This window comes from Piliocolobus tephrosceles, chromosome 3, assembly GCF_002776525.5.
Source record: "Piliocolobus tephrosceles isolate RC106 chromosome 3, ASM277652v3, whole genome shotgun sequence".
Classification (NCBI taxonomy): Eukaryota; Metazoa; Chordata; class Mammalia; order Primates; family Cercopithecidae; genus Piliocolobus; species Piliocolobus tephrosceles.
The window spans coordinates 176,351,892-176,372,539 of NC_045436.1; the positions used below are offsets into that span (position 1 = coordinate 176,351,892).

Below are 20,648 nucleotides of genomic sequence, written 5' to 3' on the forward strand. Positions count from 1 at the left end.
AGGTGTAATATACCTAAAAGTATCTGCCAGATACCTCGAAAGCACTATAGGCCAAAGGGAAACAAACGACAGCACTATTTTTTTAATCTTGTGAAAATTACATTAGTATAAAATGTACCAAAAACACCCTAACATTGTTTTAGTAAAGAATTTGAGTGGAACCTTACTACTTGAAAAACAGTAAAAACTACCTAAAACAATGTAATTGGGAAAACAGAGAAAAAGAATTTAGGGAAATTGGCAGTGTTACTAAGTTAGCAAGAAGCTAGGAGTCAATAAAAACTTTACTTGTAAAAGAATATTTCTGTTCTTGAAAATTAACTTCATGGCATAAAAGACTACTCAAGGATAAAACTTTCCCTTTTATATCTTTTCAAATAAAACTGAAAAGGTTCACAGGTTTGGAGTCAAATTTTACATAAAAAGTTTTTCCCAGTATTCAATATCAGTGAAAAAAAAATTTATTGAGTTATTACTAGATGCCTTGAGTTGAGGAAATTGTGTTGAAGAAAAAAAAAACACACACACACACAGCTCTTTGCCGTTGTAGCTTTCAGCAGCAGTCCACACAGTGGAGGGATGGGCATCCCTGGAAGTGGAGGCTGAATTGCTAAGGTGCATAGGGCACACGTAATTTTAAGGGAACTGATGTCTAGATCCCCAACCTTCATCTGTCTTCTTCCTACGCAGCTCTGCATGAGAACCTGCCATAACCCACATTTCATCGGCTCTACTTTCCCACATGCCCGATGCAATCTCCTTCTCCTACTTCAGAACACAGAGTTCTCACCAAACCCGCCCCCACTATGCTGCATCGTCCCAGATATAAAAACCTTAAACATAACGACGCTCAGAAATCTTGGGGAAGCTGAGAACGTGAATGACTCTAATGACTGGACAACAGAGCCTCTCACAAGTCAAAGGCTCCCAATTTTTTTCCATCCAACAAAATTAATAGAGAATCTAACTGAGTTGTCGTCTGACAGGTCACTAAAAAAAGTTAATGCAGTTTTGGCATGTAATTCAGAGGAAGTTCCAAGAAGTGACTGTAGTGGCAGTGCCCTAACAAAAGCTCCCTTCTTATCTCCTTGTTTATGTAAACGAGGGTTCTCAGCTCTTACGTCTCTAAGAAATGAAAGCTAAGAATGAAATTGATATTAAACCTTGTCATATTCTTTAAAAAAGTGACATTCGTCTACTTGCACACAACCTAGGTAGCAAAAACTAAACCCATGCATCACCTTGAGAGGCTCTACTGGTAAAATAGTGTATTTTTACTGTTGTCGTTTAATCCACATACACTAGTAATAATTACAAAGGTAACTCAACACGGAACAACGCAACATACAACACTTAGAGACTTTCGGTCATCATTGGAAATTTTTTTAAAAATTAAATTTCAATTTGCATATTTATTTCTGTGGCACAAAAATATGGTAAAATGATCAATAAAAGATTTCTGGGTGATGGGAGCACCAAAATCTCAGAAATCATCACTAAAGAACTTATCCATGTAACCAAAAACAATCTGTTCCCCAAAAATTACTTTAATAAAAATTAAGAAAACATTTCCAAGCATAAACTGGGATAGGACATTATGTGGGGAAAATGAAATGGAAATGTGAGTTCAAGGAGAAAAAGGTTGTAAAACTGATGACTGTAAAGTTTTTTTAAGAATTTTTTTTCAACAAATGATGGTGGATATCAAATATGGTATTCAGATTCCATGAGATATATTTAAAAGAGTGGAACTTTTTAGTTCCGCTTAAAATGTCAAGTTTTATAGCGCACTGAAAATTATATCTTTTGCAATTATTTAAACTTACAATGAAGAATTATAGGTGTTAGATTGATAGATACATATGAGAGGTTACTCAGGTTTTTTTCAAAATTTTAAGGGATACATGAATAAAAATGTGTAAAGGTCACTGACTTACACCATCTGGTAGGGAGAAAAACACTAAACAAATATTTACAAATAAAATTCTATGAAGCAAAAACATAAGCATACCATGAGAGCTCTCTGAAACAGAGGAACAGCATATGTAAAGGCTGTGAGGTGGAGGAGAACATGAAATGTTCAACAAATCAAGCTGGATCATGCCATGCTTTCTAATCTATAGTAGATATTACTTATTTTTTTCTTTCTAAAGAGATGCCTGGAAGGAAATGTTTTAATCTGGAAAATGATCTACTCAGATTTACTTTTTATATATTTATTATTTCTCAGGAAAAAAAAATCTGTTGCTTATCAGTGAAAACAGCACATTCATTCATTCATTCATTCATCCATCAAATATTAACTGAATATCTGTTCTGTGCCAGACTCTATGAGGCACTCAGGATACAGGAGTACACAGACAATAAAGCTCTGATACCACTCGAAACTCAGCAAGAAGTATTTACTTTCAGAGAAGGAAAAGTGAAGTTAAATGGGAGACTAAGAGAAAATATTTGTAAATTATACACATGACAAAGGACTTGTTGTTCAGAACGTACAAAGTACTCTCAAACTCAAAACTAAGAAAACAAAAAACTAAATTAAAAATGAGTTTTAAAATACTAACAATACCAAGTGCTGGTGAGAATGTGGAATAACTAGAATTCTCATACATTGTTGGTGGGAGCATAAAATTGTACAGCCACGATAGAAAATAAACAGCAGTTTTAAAAAAAATAGTAGCCTTATTGAGCTCTAACTCACATAGCAAACAATTCATCCATGTAAATTGTGCAATTCCATGGTTTTTAGTATATTCAAAAGTTGTGCAATCATATCTCCCCAATCCGTTTAAGAACATTTTCATCACCCCCAAAATCCCATACCCATTAGTGGTCACTCCCCATTTCCCCCAACATCCGCAATTCTGGGCAACCGATTTACTTTCTGACTCTATGGATTTGCCTGTTCTGGACATTTCATATACAGTGATTCCTTCACTTATGGTGGGGTTATGTCCCAATAAATCCATCATAAATTGAAAATATGGGAAGTCAAAAATGCATTTAATACATCTAAACTACCAAACATCACAGTTTAGCCTCGCCTACCTTAAGTGTGCTCAGTACACTTATTGAAGTATTTACCTACAGTTGGACAAAATCATATTCAAAGAATGCTGGCAACACAGTACACTGTAAAGTATGGGTTGTTTACCCTCATAATTGCATGGTTGACTGAGAGCTGCTGCCGAGCATCAAAAGGGAGTGACATGCTGCACATCGCTAGCCTGGGATAAAATCAAAATCCAAAACTCGAAGTATGGGCTGGGTGAGGTGGCTCATGCCTATAATTCCAACACTCTGGCAGGCGAATCACTTGATTCGTGCGGTGGCTCATGCCTATAATTCCAGCACTCTGGCAGGCGAATCACTTGAGGCCAGGTGTTCGATACCAGCCTGGCCAACATGGCGAAACCCCATCTCTGCTTAAAAAAAAAAAAAAAAAAAAAAAAATCAGCCAGGCATGGTGGTGCACATCTGTAATCCCAGCTACTCAGGAGGCTAAGGCATGACAATCGCTTGAAGCTGGGAGGTGGAGGTTGCAGTGAGCTGACATCAAGCACTGCACTCCAGCCTGGGTGACAGAGACTCTGTCTCAAAAAACAAAAACAAAAAATCAAGTATGGTTTCTACTGAATGCTTATCACTTTTACAGCACTGTGAAAGTTGAAAAATCATGTCCTGAACCTTAGTAAGTTGGAGACTACGTGTAAATGGAATTATGCAATAGGTGGCCCTTTGTTCCTGTTTTTTTTTTTATTTAACTTAGCATATTTTCAAGGTTTATCCATATTGTAGCAGGTATCAGTACTTCATTTTTTATTGCCGAATAATATTCCATTGTATGGATATATATTTTATTTATCCATTCATTAGTTGATGAACACTCAGATTGTTTTCACTATTTGATTATCATGAATGATGCTGCTATGAACATTTGTGTAAGGCAGTTTCTTATACCATTAAACATACACTCACCTAGGAATCTTACCCCTAGGTATTTGCCCTAGAGAAATGAAAATGTATGCTCATGCAAAAATCTGCACACAAACATTTGTAGCAGTTCTATTCATAATTGCCAAAAACTAGACACAACACAAATGTCCTTCAACAGGTGATAGATGATTGTAGTACCTCCATATAACGGATAGTACTTAGTAATAAAGAAGGAACTATTGATACACACACATCTAGAATCAACCTTAAAGGCATTATGCTGACTAAAAGAAGTCAGTTTCAAAGGGTATATACGATTCCATTTATACGATGTTACTGAAAAGACAAAATTATAGCAATGGAGAACAGTTTGTGGGTTCAGGGGAGTGGCAGTGACTACAAAAGGACAGCATGGGAGTTTCTGAAGGCAGATGGACCTGTTCTGTATCCTAATTGTGAAATGGTTATACAAAACACACATACACACACAGGGAGAGAGTACAGGACCCCCAGTGGATGCCTGAAACCAAAGACAGCATTAAACTCTATAGATACTATGTTTTTTCTATACATACATACCTATGATAAAGTTTAATTTACAAATTAGGTACAGTTAGAGAATAAATGCAATAATAATAAAACAGAAGAATTCTCGCAAGTTATATGAATGTGGTCTCTGTCTCTCCAAGTATCTTATTGTACTGTACTCACCTTTCTTTCTGTGATGAAGTGAGAGGATAAAATTCAAACCACAGTTGACCACGAGTAACTGAAACTGTGGAAAATTAAACTATGGATAAGGTGGGGGATGGGGCTATTGTACATAAAATGCTAAAATTCATAGAACTGTATTAGCAAAAAGGTCAAGTTTACTGTATGTTAATCTACAAATAACACTTAAACTTTTAAAAAGCAGCTCTTCCTAAGCCTGTGCTCAGCAAGGAGAAGGCCATGTTCGGTTGGAGCGCCAAGATCGTGAAGCCCAGTGGCGAGAAGCCAGATGAGTTCCAAAGAATGCTGGCAACACAGTACACTGTGTTGCTTGTGATGTGCAGTATGACACTCCCTCTTGATGCTCGGCAGCAGCTCTCAGTCAGCCATGCAATTATGAGGGTAAACAACCCATACTTCACAGTGTACTGTTAAGAGTCCGGCATCTCCCAGGCTCTTCTGGAGCTGGAAATGAACTCGGACCTCAAGGCTCGGCTCACGGAGCTGAATATTATATAGGCAGCCAAGGAAATTGAAGTTGGTGGTGGTCAGAAAGCTATCATAATCTTTGTTCCCATTCCTCAACTGAAATCGTTTCAAAAAATCCAAGTCCGGCTAGTATGCGAGCTGGAGAAAAAGTTCAGTGGAAAGCATATCGTCTTTATCACTCAGAGGAGAATTCTGCCTAAGCCAATTCGAAAGAGCCACACAAAAAATAAGCAAAAGCATCCCAGGAGCGTTCTCTTGACAGCCGTGCACGACACAATCCTTGAGGACTTGATCTTCCCAAGTGAAATTGTGGGCAAGAGAATCCATGTGAAACTGGATGGCAGCCAGCTCAAAAAGATTCGTTTGGACAAAGCCCAGCAGAACAACGTGGAACACAGGTTGAAACTTTTTCTGGTGTCTCTAAGAAGCTCACGGGCAAGGATGTTAATTTTGAATTCCCAGAGTTTCAATTGTAAACAAAAATGACTAAATAAAATATATTCACAGTATTCACAGTAAAAAAAAAAAAAAGTTACAAAGCGGCAACTAGCTAGAAAAATATACAAGTCTCCTAGTCCCTTATGTTCTAGCCTGGAAAGGAAGCATTCCATATTTACTGCATGCTTACCACTGATCGGTCACCATGCCACAGAGGCAACCTCAGAACAAATGACCTTGGCTATCCTAACACAAAAGTAAAAGGCATTCTGAGTCCAAATATAGATGTTTTTAACTTCAATACTAGCTAGCTTTCTATCAGTGCTCAGGAGAATTATTAATCACCACTAAATAAAATGCATCGTGGCTGACACTCCCCCTAGTGCACAGGACACTGAAGTGCCCATGTGAAAAGCACCTGCTTTTAGGACTTCAACTTAGGGCTCATATCTGAAACCACCGTTATTTCGTTTTTGCTTTTTGCCTGTTCGTGGTGTCTTAAGTATGTCATATGTGGACCTCACCATATCCCCCAGTTTTGCTTCTCTAGAATACAACAACCTATCTCTGAACTGTCACTTCTTGCCTCCCATTTATGCCACATATCCTGTATTTCACTTGACAGCATCCCAAAACTTCGGTGAAAATCTTGTTTTTTGTGTGTGTTGCACAAAGATTATATAAAAATATACATATATGAAGTTTGTTACTTGGAGACCAGGAGTGCCAGATTCTAAAATGTCAGGATTGTTTTGAAGTTAACAAGAAGGAACTGCTGTGTATCAACAAAAAAAATTTTTTTTTTCAAGTTTTATTTTAAGTTCTGGGGTACATGTGCAGGATGTGCAGGTCTGTTACATAGGTAAACGTGTGCCATGGTGGTTTGCTGCACAGATCATCCCATCACCTAGGAGTTAAGCCCAGTATCCATTAGCTATTCTTCCTGATGCTCTCCCTCCCACCAGTCCCTAGTGAGTGTTGCTCCCCAACCATGTGTCCATGTGTTCTCATCATTCAGCTCCCACTTACAAATGAGAACAGGCAATGCTTGGTTTTCTGTTCTTGTGTCAGTTTGCTGAGAATAATGGCTTCCAACTCCATCCATGTCCCTGCAAAGGACATGATCATGTTCCTTTTTATGGTTGCATAGTATTCCATGGTGTATATGTACCACATTTTCCTTATCTAGTCTATCATTGATGGGCATTTAGGTTGATTCCATGTCTTTGCTATTGTGAATAGTGCTGCAATGAATGTATGCACACATGTATCTTTATAACAGAATGATTTATATTTCTTTGGGTAGATACCCACTAATGGGATCGCTGCATCAAATGGTATTTCTGCCTCTAGTTCTTTGTGGATTGCCACACCATCTTCCACAATGGTTGAACTAATTTACACTCCCACCAACAGTGTAAAAGCATTCATTTTTCTCCACAACCTCGCCAACATCTGTTGTTTTTTGGCTTTTTAGTAATCGCCATTCTAACTGGCATGAGATGGTATCTCACTGTGATTTTGATTTGCATTTCTCTAATGATCAGTGATGTTGAGCTTTTTTACATATGTTTGTTGGCTGCATGTATATCTTCTTTTGAGAAGTGTCTGTTCATTCCTTTGCCCACTTTTTAAAGAGTTTTTTTTTCTTATAAATTTGTTTAAGTTCCTTGTGGACTCTGGATATAAGACCCTTGTCGAATGGATACATTACGAAAATTTTCACCCATTCTGTAGGTTGTCTCGTAAGAAAAATTTAACTTGGAATCAAAAGACCCTTATTTAAATGATCATGGGTTTTGGTTACAATCCAGCCATATTTTAGACAAATAATAAACAATAAGTACAATCAATATGTTAGAATCAATAGTAAGTGTGTTAACAAAGTATGGTAAGTGGTGATAAGTGTTACGGGACAAAAAGCAAAAGTAAAGCAAGGTAAGGGAAATCTAGGAAGCATGTAGGGAAAAAGTGAATTCTAATTTTCAACAGGGTGGTCAGGATGAACTTATTGAAAAGATGACATACAAGAAAATGTTTGGAGGAGAAGTAAAAGTTATGCAGACAGATATCTCCAGGCAAATACTTGGGGAAAAACATTCCAAGTAGAGGAAACAATAAGTACAAAGGCCCTAAGACAGGTGTGTATCAAGCATGTGTGATGAACAGCAAGGAAATTGTCTATTAGATCCTCAGGTAACAGAAATAATGTCAGGTAGGAAGACATCTATAGATGTTTCTAAGTGTAGGGTTTCAAAGAGGTCTGACCTGGAAATATAAATCTGGGAGTTACTGGACTACAGAGAATAGTTAGAGCTAGGGGACTATAGGAAATCACCACACATCATTTTATGAGCATTTTATAATGGGTGCCTCCTATGTGTCAACTGTGTGCCAAAGAGAGAGACAGAAAGAGAAACTCAGCTTCACAAAATACTCTGCTAGTTTAACTTTAGTTTAACCAATGCAATGGAGCAAGGCAGGAAGAGAAACACAGATCATCCCCAGTCATAGTTTTTTTTTTTTTTTTAAAAATTAAAGAAAGTTAAGAAAAACAGATTGTGTGTAAAATATAAGTAATCTTAAATCTGGGTCTTAATCTAGATAATTAACTTGCAGGCACCTGATAAATGTCTCAGATCCTCCTTGTCAAGTCATTCACTAACATTATTTTCATCAATCTGTCCATCAAGAAATCCATGACATGCAATTATTAAAAAGTCAGAAAATAACAGATGCTGGAGAGGCTGTGGAGAAACAGGAACATTTTTTACACTGCTGGTGGGAGTGTAAATTAGTTCAACCACTGTGGGATACAGTGTGGAGATTCCTCAAGGATCTAGAACCAGAAATAGCATTTGACCCAGCAATCCCATTACTGGGTGTATACCCAAAGGGTTATAAATTATTCTACAATAAAGACACATGCACATGTATGTTTATTGCAGCACTATTTACAATAGCAAAGACATGGAACCAACCCAAATGCCCAGGATAGACTGGATAAAGCAAATGTGGCATATATACACCATGGAATACTACGCAGACATAAAAAAGAATGAGATCATGTTCTTTGCAGGGACATGGAAGAAACTGTAAGCCATTATCTTCAGCAAACTAACATAGAAACAGAAAACCAAACACCACAGGTTCTCACTCATAAGTGGGAGTTGAACAAGGAGAACACATGGACACAGGGAGGGGAACAACACACACTGGAGCCTGTTGTGGGGTGGGGGACAAGCGGGAGGGAGAGTATTAGGACAAATACCTAATGCATGCAGGGCTTAAAACCTGCATGACGGGTTGACAGGTGCAGCAAACCACCGTGGCACATGTATACCTACAAAACAAACCTGCACATTCTGCACATGTATCCCAGAACTTAAAGTAAAATTTAAAAAATTTAAAACAAGAAATCCATGCCATGGCTTGTATGTGGGTTGGAAGATGAATCAAAGGTACAATGCATTCTGACAGTTTCAAAGAGGAATGTAGCTTGTCCAGACTATGCTAATGTGGACCCTCACAGTTGCTTGTGCCAGCAATACTTTATCAAGGACTTCATACGACAGCTATGTTTTGTTCTATGAAACTGAATTGATTTTTATCATAATCATTCCTAAAAATAGTGACTTCATCTCTAATATATGAGTTGAATATTAATTGTAAAAGAAATCTTAGGGAGGACAGCATAATTTTGATGCAATTCTAGTAGCAATTCCTGAATAGCCTTTGCTTCAATAGTTTGGAATATGTATTGTTTAGGTACCCAAGGCAGCCTAGAAATATCTATTTGAATCTATATGGTAGGGAGATCAATAGTCCTTCTAAACCCGGGTGATGGGATATTTGTATACTAGGGCAGCTATAAACTGAAAAATCTTAAATATGGGACCGAAAATATGTATAATCACCAAACAACACTCAGGATTTGTGTGTGTGTGTGTGTGTGTGTGTGTGCACGCGTGCACCCCTAGGTTAAGGTCCTCTTAAACATAAACTAATTCTAGTTAGCTTTCCAAAGCAGAAGGAGAGAAGATTTGAAAAATACTAAGGTAATACATGAAGGATGGGTTAAAGTTCAGGTTTTATCAACCTAAGCCCTATTGACATTTTGGGCTGGATAATTCCTTGTTTGGGGGTGGAGGCGAGGGTGTTTGTGGGAGAACTGTACATTGCAGAATATTTAGTAGCATCCCTGGCCTCTTTCTGCTAGATGCCAGTAGCAGCCCCCTAGGTGTAATAACCAAAAATGTCTCCAGATATTGGCAAATATCCCCTAGAAGCAAAATTGCAAGAGCCACTAGTTTAAATGATCAAAAGATGGGAAGGGCAAGGATATTGCTAGCCTCTGAAACAGCTAAACCAGATATTTAAAACTCCTCTAGAACTCTCTTAACTCCTACTTGTTTTGTCTGCATTTTAGCCTTAATTTTCTCATTGCAGCTCAGCAATGAAAACTGGCCACCAACAGCTCCTGAGCTTTGTTTGCTGAAATCCAGGCCTCTGGACTAAGAATAATTCTTTTTCCTAATTCAACTTTAAAAAACCTTAGGAAAGGGTTCTGATTGGCCTGATTTGAGTCTGGTTGCTACCTCTGGTCTGTGACCTCGAGGGTAGAAGATACTATGGAAACACAGCAGCTTGTACTGAAACCACTTGATTGAAGCCAGAGGGGGGGATCAGTTCCCGAGAAGAAGGAAGGTACTATTGTTGACAGAAGGGTGGTTTCGGGACCAGGGATAGGTATCTGCCACAATCATCTACTGCTGATTAACCAGCACACCATAGAGCAAACAGCCAGGACATTAACAGTCCTTTATAATACTGAACTAGATTAGCTTTTCTGCATTTGAGGCACGTTTGTGAGTCAGTCAGTACTCTGGCAAGCATGAGTTGGTAAGTAGCTAAGCAGATTACACAATATCTAAGCTTGAAGGTTTTTTCACCAACGTATCTTAAAGTGACTTTCTGGATGACACATTTAAGTAATCTACAAATGAAAACTGGGAATATTGTTACTAAATATTGCTCAAAGTTAGACATGGCAAAAAGCTGGCAGTTGGTATGCTTTGTGGGCTATTAATAAAATATACTTTTAACATGTGACTCTGCCTCAATCAACAGAAGACCATAATTGACCAACCATTGCTCAATTTGTGGGCTGACAGAAAACCAACTGTTTGTCCTGAAACTCCAACTGGTTTTGAGAATAAGATCCAGGAATATAATAATAATAGACATATCAAACGGACATAAGGACAATCAATTTAGAATTTAAAGAAGGAAGCAGTCTAAGTTGAAAAATTTTAAGACTTCCCAAAGAATGAGAGGAGAAAGACACAGGAAATCCTTCCCTGATTGTCTCTTTAGGAAATCTCAGAAATTTGGTTCTATGTTAAGTAAAGAAGTACCTGTATTTTGAGTGGAGATTCGGATAGAGGATGGGCTCCTGTCTGGTCTGGATCTCAAATCTCAGCTTTGCCTAGGCAAGCCAGAGCTCATAGGGTTTCCCATTCATCTGGGATCTTCCAGTAGAAGTAGACTCAAGTGCCTGATTACAGTTTTATCCCAGAAGCAGCACCACTTCATCCAGCCAGGAGCCAATCATAATCAAACTACAGAGAAAAAGGTTTGAAGAAGGAAAGGAAAGTGTGGGGGATTTCAACCAACAGAGTTAGACTGCTTCGTGGAAGTCATCTTATGGTCATGGCTCTCACTGCTCTGTTCTTGGATCTTATGGTTGCTTTTAAGGGCCACATTCCCTGGTGAGCAACATAAAGGTATAGTGATATTTTCAAAGGTCATAAGTAGATTATTTAAATGTGACACATTGAAAACCTCTAAAATCAAGTTAGTAAAAATCACACTGCTCCATCTTAAACAGATACCTGACAAAACAGCATGGCTGATGAAATTTTTAATGCTGAGTCAAAACCACCCCAGCACTCAATATTGACAGCAAAGCCAGAGGTCTGGGATATCTCCTTGCTATGGCGGTAATGAATTGCCAGTTGACTGTGATCAGGCAATCACAAACTTCTGTTTTTTTCTTATAAAGACCGATGTTCCATCACTGCTTTTATAAATGATGTGATTTCTTCCCCTTTTAACCTGAGGGCAGGGGTGTGATAAAGACACTGAAGACCTCAGTGGGGGTAAGGACATGCAATTATGTTAAGAGTCAGTACTGGAGAAAGAACTATTGAGAGGGCACCTTCCATTGCAGGTGAAAATCCAGCCTAAAGGAGACGTGATCATCAACCACACACTTCAAAATCCACATGGCCAGGACTTGTATATTACGGCTTCACTGTATCAACTGGCACCTTGAAAGTAGTAAGTATTCAATACTGTTTACTGACTCTTTCTGAAGGCTTCTTTATGAATCACGAAGAAAAAGATATAGTAGATATATGAATCAGAAAAATGTTTCTCAGTCTTCTCACAGCAGATGGAGAAAGCAGTTGTATAAAAATTGCCGTAAGTAAAGCTATCAACTTCTTAAGCACAGCAACAGATAGTGCGGCTTCCATGGAAAATGGATAAAATTTAATGAATAAAATTCATTCTATCATTGGTCTCATTAAAAAAATTTAAAGTGAGAAATTTTAAAAAGTTCTATTGTTCAGTTATTTGGTTATGGCAAAAAAGAGAGTTATATGTTACTTAGATGTGATTTCTACTAACTTTTAAAAATCCTTCACTCCTACCTTTCAATACTAAGATCCCAAATGGATGATCCACTCTGTCCTCATTTGGTCAACAAGGAGCAAGTGCCTGTCACAAGTCAGGCACTGTATTTTAAGCAGTAACACAATGGGATAGGATAACAGCCATCTAGTCTTTGATCTGAAGGAGCTTACAATCCAGTGGAAGTGGCATAAGCAGGTTAATCAACGAATCAACGAATATAAAATCCAAACCACCAAAGGAAGTACCCATACATTAGATAATGAAAGCAGGAACTAGGAGGGGGCTCTGGTCTGTGGGGAAAAAAAAAGAGAAAGACTAGAGAATACTTTCTTTGGATCAGATAAGGGGGTATATGAAAGAGGATTCAAAGGGTCTCTCAAGTTCCCAGATAGGAAGACTAATCTTTTGCCTTCTCTATGAAGATCCTAAGAAGCACACAATGGAGGCTAATTATAACAATAGTTCCATAAACTATTGTTTGGAATATAGTTTGGAAGGAGGGAAGGAAATCATATTATCCAAGTGTTTGCAAGTAAACGTCTCATGAAAACATTCAACATAAGGTACTTGTAATCCTCTTTAAGTTTCACTTTCTCCATATAATTCTCAGAAAGTACATTCATGCAACCAAATAAAACTGCTTCTCTCCCCAATGACAAAGTCCTTAAAAGTTCCAAAGGATAGTGAGACCTAAAAGAATAAAACGTATTAATATAATATACTAGGAATGGTTGTAAAATTTCTAGAAAAATTCGTGGCCTAATATGCTATGATTACTTCTAATAATACCTCAAAACATTTATTTCCAGTGCTAATTGTAATGTGAATAACTGCGAATACTAAATAATGGAAAAAAAGGCTTTGACTACCACATAAGCAGTTCTAAAAATTGTGGTCATCTTTTGTTTGCCTTGTGTTTTAAGAAAAACTTGAACAGCCAAGGTTCCCAGATAAAATTTAAATACTTTGAACTGGCTGTGGTGGTTCATGGTAATTAATTCTTACTCAAAGATTCATCAGATCATAAATTGACTTTATTAAGAGAAATGATTTGAAATGGACTTTGAATACTATACATTGTCTCTTATATTGGATACCAGTCTGATTAGTAAATGAAATAAAAATGTGTACCCAGAAAAAACTATAAGACATTTGATAAAAGAGAGACAGACGTGCTTTAGCAGTCTACACATATTTTTGGAGACATTAAGTGTACAAAGCAACTGGAAATTACCTATAGTTTTCTAAATTTAAGAAGAAAATAAATTATTTTTTCCTAGCACATAAAAAAGAGTTATAGTCAGCAGCAACATTTTAAAGGCTACTTAAAAAAATACTACTCACTGGTAAAATCCCTTCCCCCACCCCATGCAGTCTTTTCTCCAGTGCAAATTATTGATTTGCAGACAAGAATAAGTATTTCGAAAACAGCATCTGATTACAGCATAAGCTATAGCTGATACAAAACCTTTTGTGATGAGAAAAGGCAGTTTCTCAAATCTAAGAAGGCAAAACACCAAGTAGCAAAAATGAATCCTTTAAGAACTATCAAACCAAACAAAAAATAAAATTAGATATAAATTCAAGTTTTAGACTGTGGTCAATTGAGGTCTAGACAAAACCCTATGTTTGTTCACTGCTTAGTCTCCAGTCTGCTCCAAGTTTGAAAAGGTAATTGAACACAGTCTATAATTACTGGATTAGACACAGATGGGCTCTGTACATTTCAGGGGGAAAAAAGCACTGTTTTGATTCATTTTATGATTGCCTGTAAGGTCAGACTTTTCAAAATGTACTTTCATCTGTTAAATGGTTTCTCAAATTCCCTAGGGTATATCTTCAATAACTGTGATGTTTTAAGCAATTTGGGCCTATCAGATCCTGTCTTTGAATATAACTAGCTGCCCATTTTCTAGTATTATAAATGTGCATGTAGGTTAATTGCTACATCTCTTACATATTTTCTGAAGTTGCAGTTTTGGAGGAAAAAATTGAAAAATTATGCCTCTTTTCCAACAGGAATTGGCCATATTGATGATTTTCACATAAGAAAAAAATCTTTAGCTATATACAAAGTCCATGAAAAATATTTTCTAGCTGATTCAAGTAAAAACAGAAACAAGGAAACATCAACATTCTGCATTTAAGTTGTAAGCAAAGTAATCTTAGATAGATACTTGCAACTGAATAATTTATAAAACAATGCATTCTTGACTAAAGTGCTACGTATTTTTATTTAATAACTATAAATAAATAGGAAATATTTTGTCTGTGCTAACATTAAAACTATTTTCCAATTTAAAAAAAAAGAAAAACTCTAAACATAACATTCTGTATCACTTGCAGTAATAATGATGCTATTATATAGCAATATATTATAAATTCATAGTGAAAAATAGTATCTAACTTGGAGAATTCAGTATTTGGTCCCTTCGGTGTAGTGCCTATCTTATTTCCAAACATCCCATATTAAAACGATTTATGCAATAGCACTGACAATACACAAAATTTGTATGAACATTTGTGGCATACTCAGTAACATCGATTACAATGCCACAGTCTTCTTTGCTTAGTATACTTTATCACAGAAAGTTGGTTCTCAGGCTGAGATTTGGTCACAGGAAGTCCCGACTGTATCAATCAAATAATCCTTTGGAAAATAGCTATAGAATTCCCAGGGCTGTTCCGAACCAGCGGTACTGGGGCTCATCAGTATATTCTTCCCCTTATTCCCACCGACATCATGACATCAGGTGCTTCTGTTTTTTCAAAATCTCCTTTCCAATTATAGCTTCATTTTCTATTCCCCAAATTCACTTCAGTTAGCTACTGTGATACTAAATAGAAACACCCCAACGTCAGAAAAATAATACAAAGACAGTGTAGAAAAAAGAATAATCCCCAAAAGTTTGTATATTTTAGGAAGTTGGTTTTTTGTTGGTGGTGTGTTTTCACACATAAGGAAAAGGGGAATTTATAGTCACATAATTAAAACCTAAGTTGACATTCTTCATAAAGTCACACATGTATGCAGAAAGCTTTATAATTAAAACAAAAAAATTCATAACCATGTTCAAGAAAATCTAGCAATTTTACTAACACTCTTTACAAAATGCATAAACGTGATTTACTTATAACCTCTTCTTGTTATAAAACCAAGAGTTTCTAAACCACACAGATAATCCTGTGTTTTTAAAAACCACTAATTTCAAAAGAAGATAATATTTTACAGAGACAAATGTTCATTTCACTGCCTACATGAATATAGCAATCACCATTCCCTTTATAAGTGTCTTTTAGTTTTTATTTTTTTTTTTGAGACAGTCTCGCTCTGTTGCCCAGGCTGGAGTGTAGGCGCAGTCTCGGCTCACTGCAACCTCCGCCTCCTGGGTTCAAGCAATTTTCCTGCCTCAGCTTCCCGAGTAGCTGGGATTACAGGCGCCTGCCACCATGCCTGGTTAATTTTTGTATTTTTAGTAGAGACGAGGTTTCACCGTGTTTGCCAGGCTGGTCTCAAACTCCTGACCTTGTGATCTGCCTGCCTTGGCCTCCCAAAGTACTGGGATTACAGGCATGAGCCACCACACCTGGCCTATAAGTGGTCTTATAAAATGTTGCAAATATAATGATCTCGCATGTGCTAAGGAAGTGGCTTTAAAACTTAAATATATTATAAATGTGTTACATCTTTATGCAAAATGAACAACTGCCCCAATTTATATTTCAGGTATATACGGATTTTCTTATAACGGTTTGTTAAACGTAAGACATACCTGTATTAAGTGACTAAAAGCACAGAGAACCATGTAAATGCTGTAGAAAATTATTAACAATTTCCATCCTTACTCTCCTTAGAGCTCATGTACAAAGCCAAGATAATATCAGAATAAGGCATTTGTATAGAAAACTATGACAGAACTTTGGCCTTGTTTTTGTGCTGTTTAATTCTTTCTTCCAAAGGGTGTAAATAAACTGAGTGCAACAAGCCAATCTAAATGGTAAAACTCCCAAGGAAGAAAATTTCTCTAAGTAAATCTATTTGTGAATTTAAATGTGAGTTTCACAGGACTAGTTACCAAAAATTGTGCCTTAATGTAGATTATAAACACATCACTAGTTAAGAAAACATAAGGGTTTAAAAAAAAAAAAAAGATATACAAGCTATAAATTAACTCCTTCCTTCCTCTCTCCTTTCCTTTCTTCCTTAATTTCTTTAATTTCATTTCCAAAGTCACAGAAAACATATCTTACAAGATTATAAAATAATGAATTTGATATTAACTGCATCAACAACACCCAGTTCTAGCCCAGCTCTAGCTCACAACAGTTTACTTATACACACGTGTACTTTATTTTATGACATTAGCGCTCTAAATAAATTGGGAGCTTAAAATAATAAAACTGACTATAAGAAACAAAAGAAAGCCTGGAAAGATTTCTTCTTAGCCTGTCTCAAAAAAGGTCTTTCCCTTTTTAAACAATTTACATGATGTTTTATGGTCCTTTTAGAAGAGAATTATAGTAAATGGCACTCCAAGTGGGTTGTGTGAACCCACAAACCACTCTTCATAAAAACTGCTATAATTTTCTAGGACAGAGACAATAAAATATCATACATAAGCCAATGCAAAATCACGGTGTGACCACAGTAACAAACACATTATTTTCTTGAAAATTAAGCATGATAAAGCTGACAAAAAGATGACAAAGAGAAAAATCCTGACAGTTTACTCAATATACTTAACACACAAGCATTTACAGAATTTTCCTCCATTCCCTAAGTGACTTGAAATACAGGTGCTAATCTAGGACTCAAGTTTTTATACGTAGTTCATCTATTTTTAATAAGAGATTAAGAAAATTATTAACTTCATCTGTAGCTCAAGGAACACTTTAAATAACCTAATCAATCTATCTAAAGCTGCTAACATTTTTGTTTCTAGTCAAATGTTAAGCTTTACGGAAAGTCCTAACGAAATTTTCAGGAGATGCATTTCCCATTTCAGACCACTAGGGACCAATAGGTGCCATCCACTCCTGAGTCAGTTACTGAATAGTTAATAGAATTAACATGCTGCAAAAATAAGCATGTATTACCTTCTCCCTAACAGAACCAAATCATTAGCTGTAAAATAGCTGAGAAGAACCAAATGCTATATAGGCAAAAAAGGGAATGCTCAAATGAGATTTTAAAAGGACGAGTAGTTCAAATGGTGTAATTGTTGAATCATCATCTACTCTGGAAAACTTTCTACTTTCCCTTTCCCCATGGTAGAATTATTGAACAAGAAAACTGAAATACTAAAACCATGCTTTTCTAACTTAAAGGTGGACGAAACTGCAATACCACACTGACACAGAAAAATAAAGCCTGCCTAATACAATTCCCTGTAGCTGATCACAGCAGCTTATTGCTAAGTCAGGCATGATACTGAAATTAGGATTGGTGAGCCAAGCCAAAATATCTATAAAAGAATATCATTTATCTTATGATGCAGTAATAATAGTAAAACAAAACAGCATTTTCTACTTAAACCTGTTCATAATTACAAATTCCAGTTACAATGAACGATTTAAAATACTTGCAACATTCCTTCACAGTAAAACATTGGAAGAGAATTGAAGTGAAATAAACATGAATCCTGGAAACAAGCTAACTGGTACAAACCTTAACAGATACATTTTATTGCTTTTCAGATTCTTACAGTAAAATGGTTGCTCGTAACAAATTATGCTGAAATTAAACAGTATTTTTGCATACAGCTCAAATAACCAACTCTTTCCCAATAGGGTGCTGTTAAGGAGCATCTCAAATTCCAGGAGAATATGGCAGTGATTTGATTAAATCTGTTAAGATGTCGTACACAGATATTTGGTCTCCTTCCTTCCACACACAAAAAATATAGGAAGTGCAATTCTAAAACAGTGAGATAGTGAACAAAAGTTGAAGACATGACATGTGTACTCATCAAATCCTTTCACATAAAAATGCACTTTAAATATTTTTGCTTCTATACAGACTTTAAGAAATAAGATACCTAAAAAGCTATACTATTAGATGTAAAGAACAAATAGCTAGTTTTAAGTAATGTGCTATTAAAAATGAATTCATTATTCTTGAAGTTAAAGTTTTGTATTATAAAATACGTCGTTGCATTTGTTCAGACAGTCTAGCTGGCCTTTGTTTGTGTTTACTGAAAACGCCTTCCATATACTTAAGGCCCCAAACCAAAGCTTCCCAAATGGAATCTGCAGAGAAAAAAAAAAAACACTGATTCCAAAAAGAAGACTGTGCAAACAATACATAGTTCCAAGATAAATAAATCTACTCAAAGCAACAAAACTTCCTCCAGGTTAATCAAAGACTCCTGCCTAGTGAAATATATCTTTCAGAAAACATAAGATGTCCACATGTTGAGGACTTACAATCAAAATGATCTTTAGTATCTAAAAAAAATTCATCATTCCAAAAACAACATTGTAGAATTTATCTAGTCTTCCAAAAAGACTTGAACAATCTTTGAAGATGCAAAACATTTTCACCACATCCTATAAAATCCCACCTGACTTCGTTTACCAAAGACTACTCGCCCACCTAATCCACACCTCCACCCCACTCTACAACTCTCACTAGACTCTTTGTCCAGTAAAACGCAAAAGTCTGGCAAAATCCTCATAGCAAAAAGAAAAAGTTACTGAATCTCTTTTGACTCCAAGGCCTGGTTTCCTTTAGGTCCCCTCACTGACATTTCTTTGGCCCCACAGCATGGGGTACAGGCCGATCTGCATGGCTGGCTATACAGACGTATTATGAAGCCTTTACAATTGACCACACAAACACAATACCACAATGTAGGTCAACTTGTGCACTCAAATGCCAAAGTGAAGCTTATATGGAAGTAAACTACAGACATAAATCTGCGAGGGTAGAATTCCACCCAATGATCCTAAAATTATTTCAAGGAATCAATCTCCAAGTATGTATCATGAAATCAGAAGAGCCCATTTAAGCTTTTGAGGGGTCAGGATAAAGAAGAAAGAAAGAAAATGAAAGACTTAAGAAGGAGCAAAGCTTTCACCAATCATTATATCATTGAGAGGGCTCAAACTACAGATGAAGTTAGAATACAGAAGATTGTAGAAAGGGTATTTAAAATTATTAACTGATCAAAAATTTGTAGTTGTCATTAAAAAAAAATACAACTTAGCAATTCAGTTCAGAAAGAAGAATATCCCCAGGAACATACACATCTGTTTAATATTACAAGCCAACTGTCAACATCCTAAGTGAAGTTTTAATTTAATATTTTTTCTTTCTTGATGTTTTACCTTTAATCAATGCCTCATGAGAGTATCAACTTTCTATAAGAAACTGTTAAATATAAAGAAATGTTATTGTAGCATGTTTATAAAATCATAGTTCGAGAACTTTTTATTTTTCCAAAGCCTGACCACAACTTAATTATCTGCAGGACATTCCAGGCTCACAATTGCAAGCTCCAGTTCCCAAGCAATTTTAAACAATATCTACTGTACAGGACAGAGGGTACACAAAAGACCGCAACATGGTTATATTTCCAAAAGTCAGCATTAGGCCCTTTAGACATGGTTTTTATTTTCATTAAACAATATTTGTTTCCTCACTAATCATTAAATGGTTTTCATCACTATTGCCTGCTTTCCTTTCACATGTCAGTTGTTAGCATCAGTGTTTGTGTTCATAATAAATATAAAAGTGACCCACCCCATCATTTAAAAATGAACACACATGATGTCTGGTTCAATAAGTGTTAGAGACTCAGCAACACACTCACAACCTGAATACCGTTCTATTTTAATCTAGACACTTAAAAAAGCATAATGGAGTAATAGACTATAGAGCCCTCTCCTTTATATCAGATTTAAGCTTCGTGCCTGCTTATGTTATTGTGGGCACACAGATCTAATCAGTGGTTCAAGACATTTACTTGGGAAAATGAAAGAAGAAGACAGTAAGTTCGTATCCCTGACCATAATAGGAAGGAGTTGAGAATACTGCCAATTCCTATAGATGCATGAGAAAAGTCGCCTGATAAAAGTAACACATTAGAAACTGACTGAAATGCAGAGGAGCAACTCACAGAGCACTGCAGAACTTTAGGAATAATTCTGAGAAAGTAAATTCTAAAAATAAATGAAAGTTGTATGCTATAAAGTATTAGGAACAATAAAAAATATGTGAAGGGTGGAGAGGAAAAATTAATCGTCAGTAAAAAAAAAAAAATCCAGTAAATAATCTGGAAAACCTTCAAGAAGTTCAGATACTTGCATTGTTGCATTGGAACTAGTAGAATTTCCAGAAAATCTAATTATTTAAGTCCAAATAAACTAAT

The 20,648-nt window shown here is 36.2% G+C and overlaps 1 protein-coding gene and 1 pseudogene across 2 annotated transcripts in view; one reads left to right on the top strand and one right to left on the bottom strand.

The window, feature by feature from the left end:
* STX18 (syntaxin 18) overlaps positions 1-20,648 on the bottom strand; it is a 123,868-nt gene that overhangs the window by 83,724 nt on the left and 19,496 nt on the right. The gene's annotated exons all lie outside the window — the stretch shown is intronic.
* On the top strand, positions 4,891-5,615 carry LOC111539137 (annotated as a pseudogene).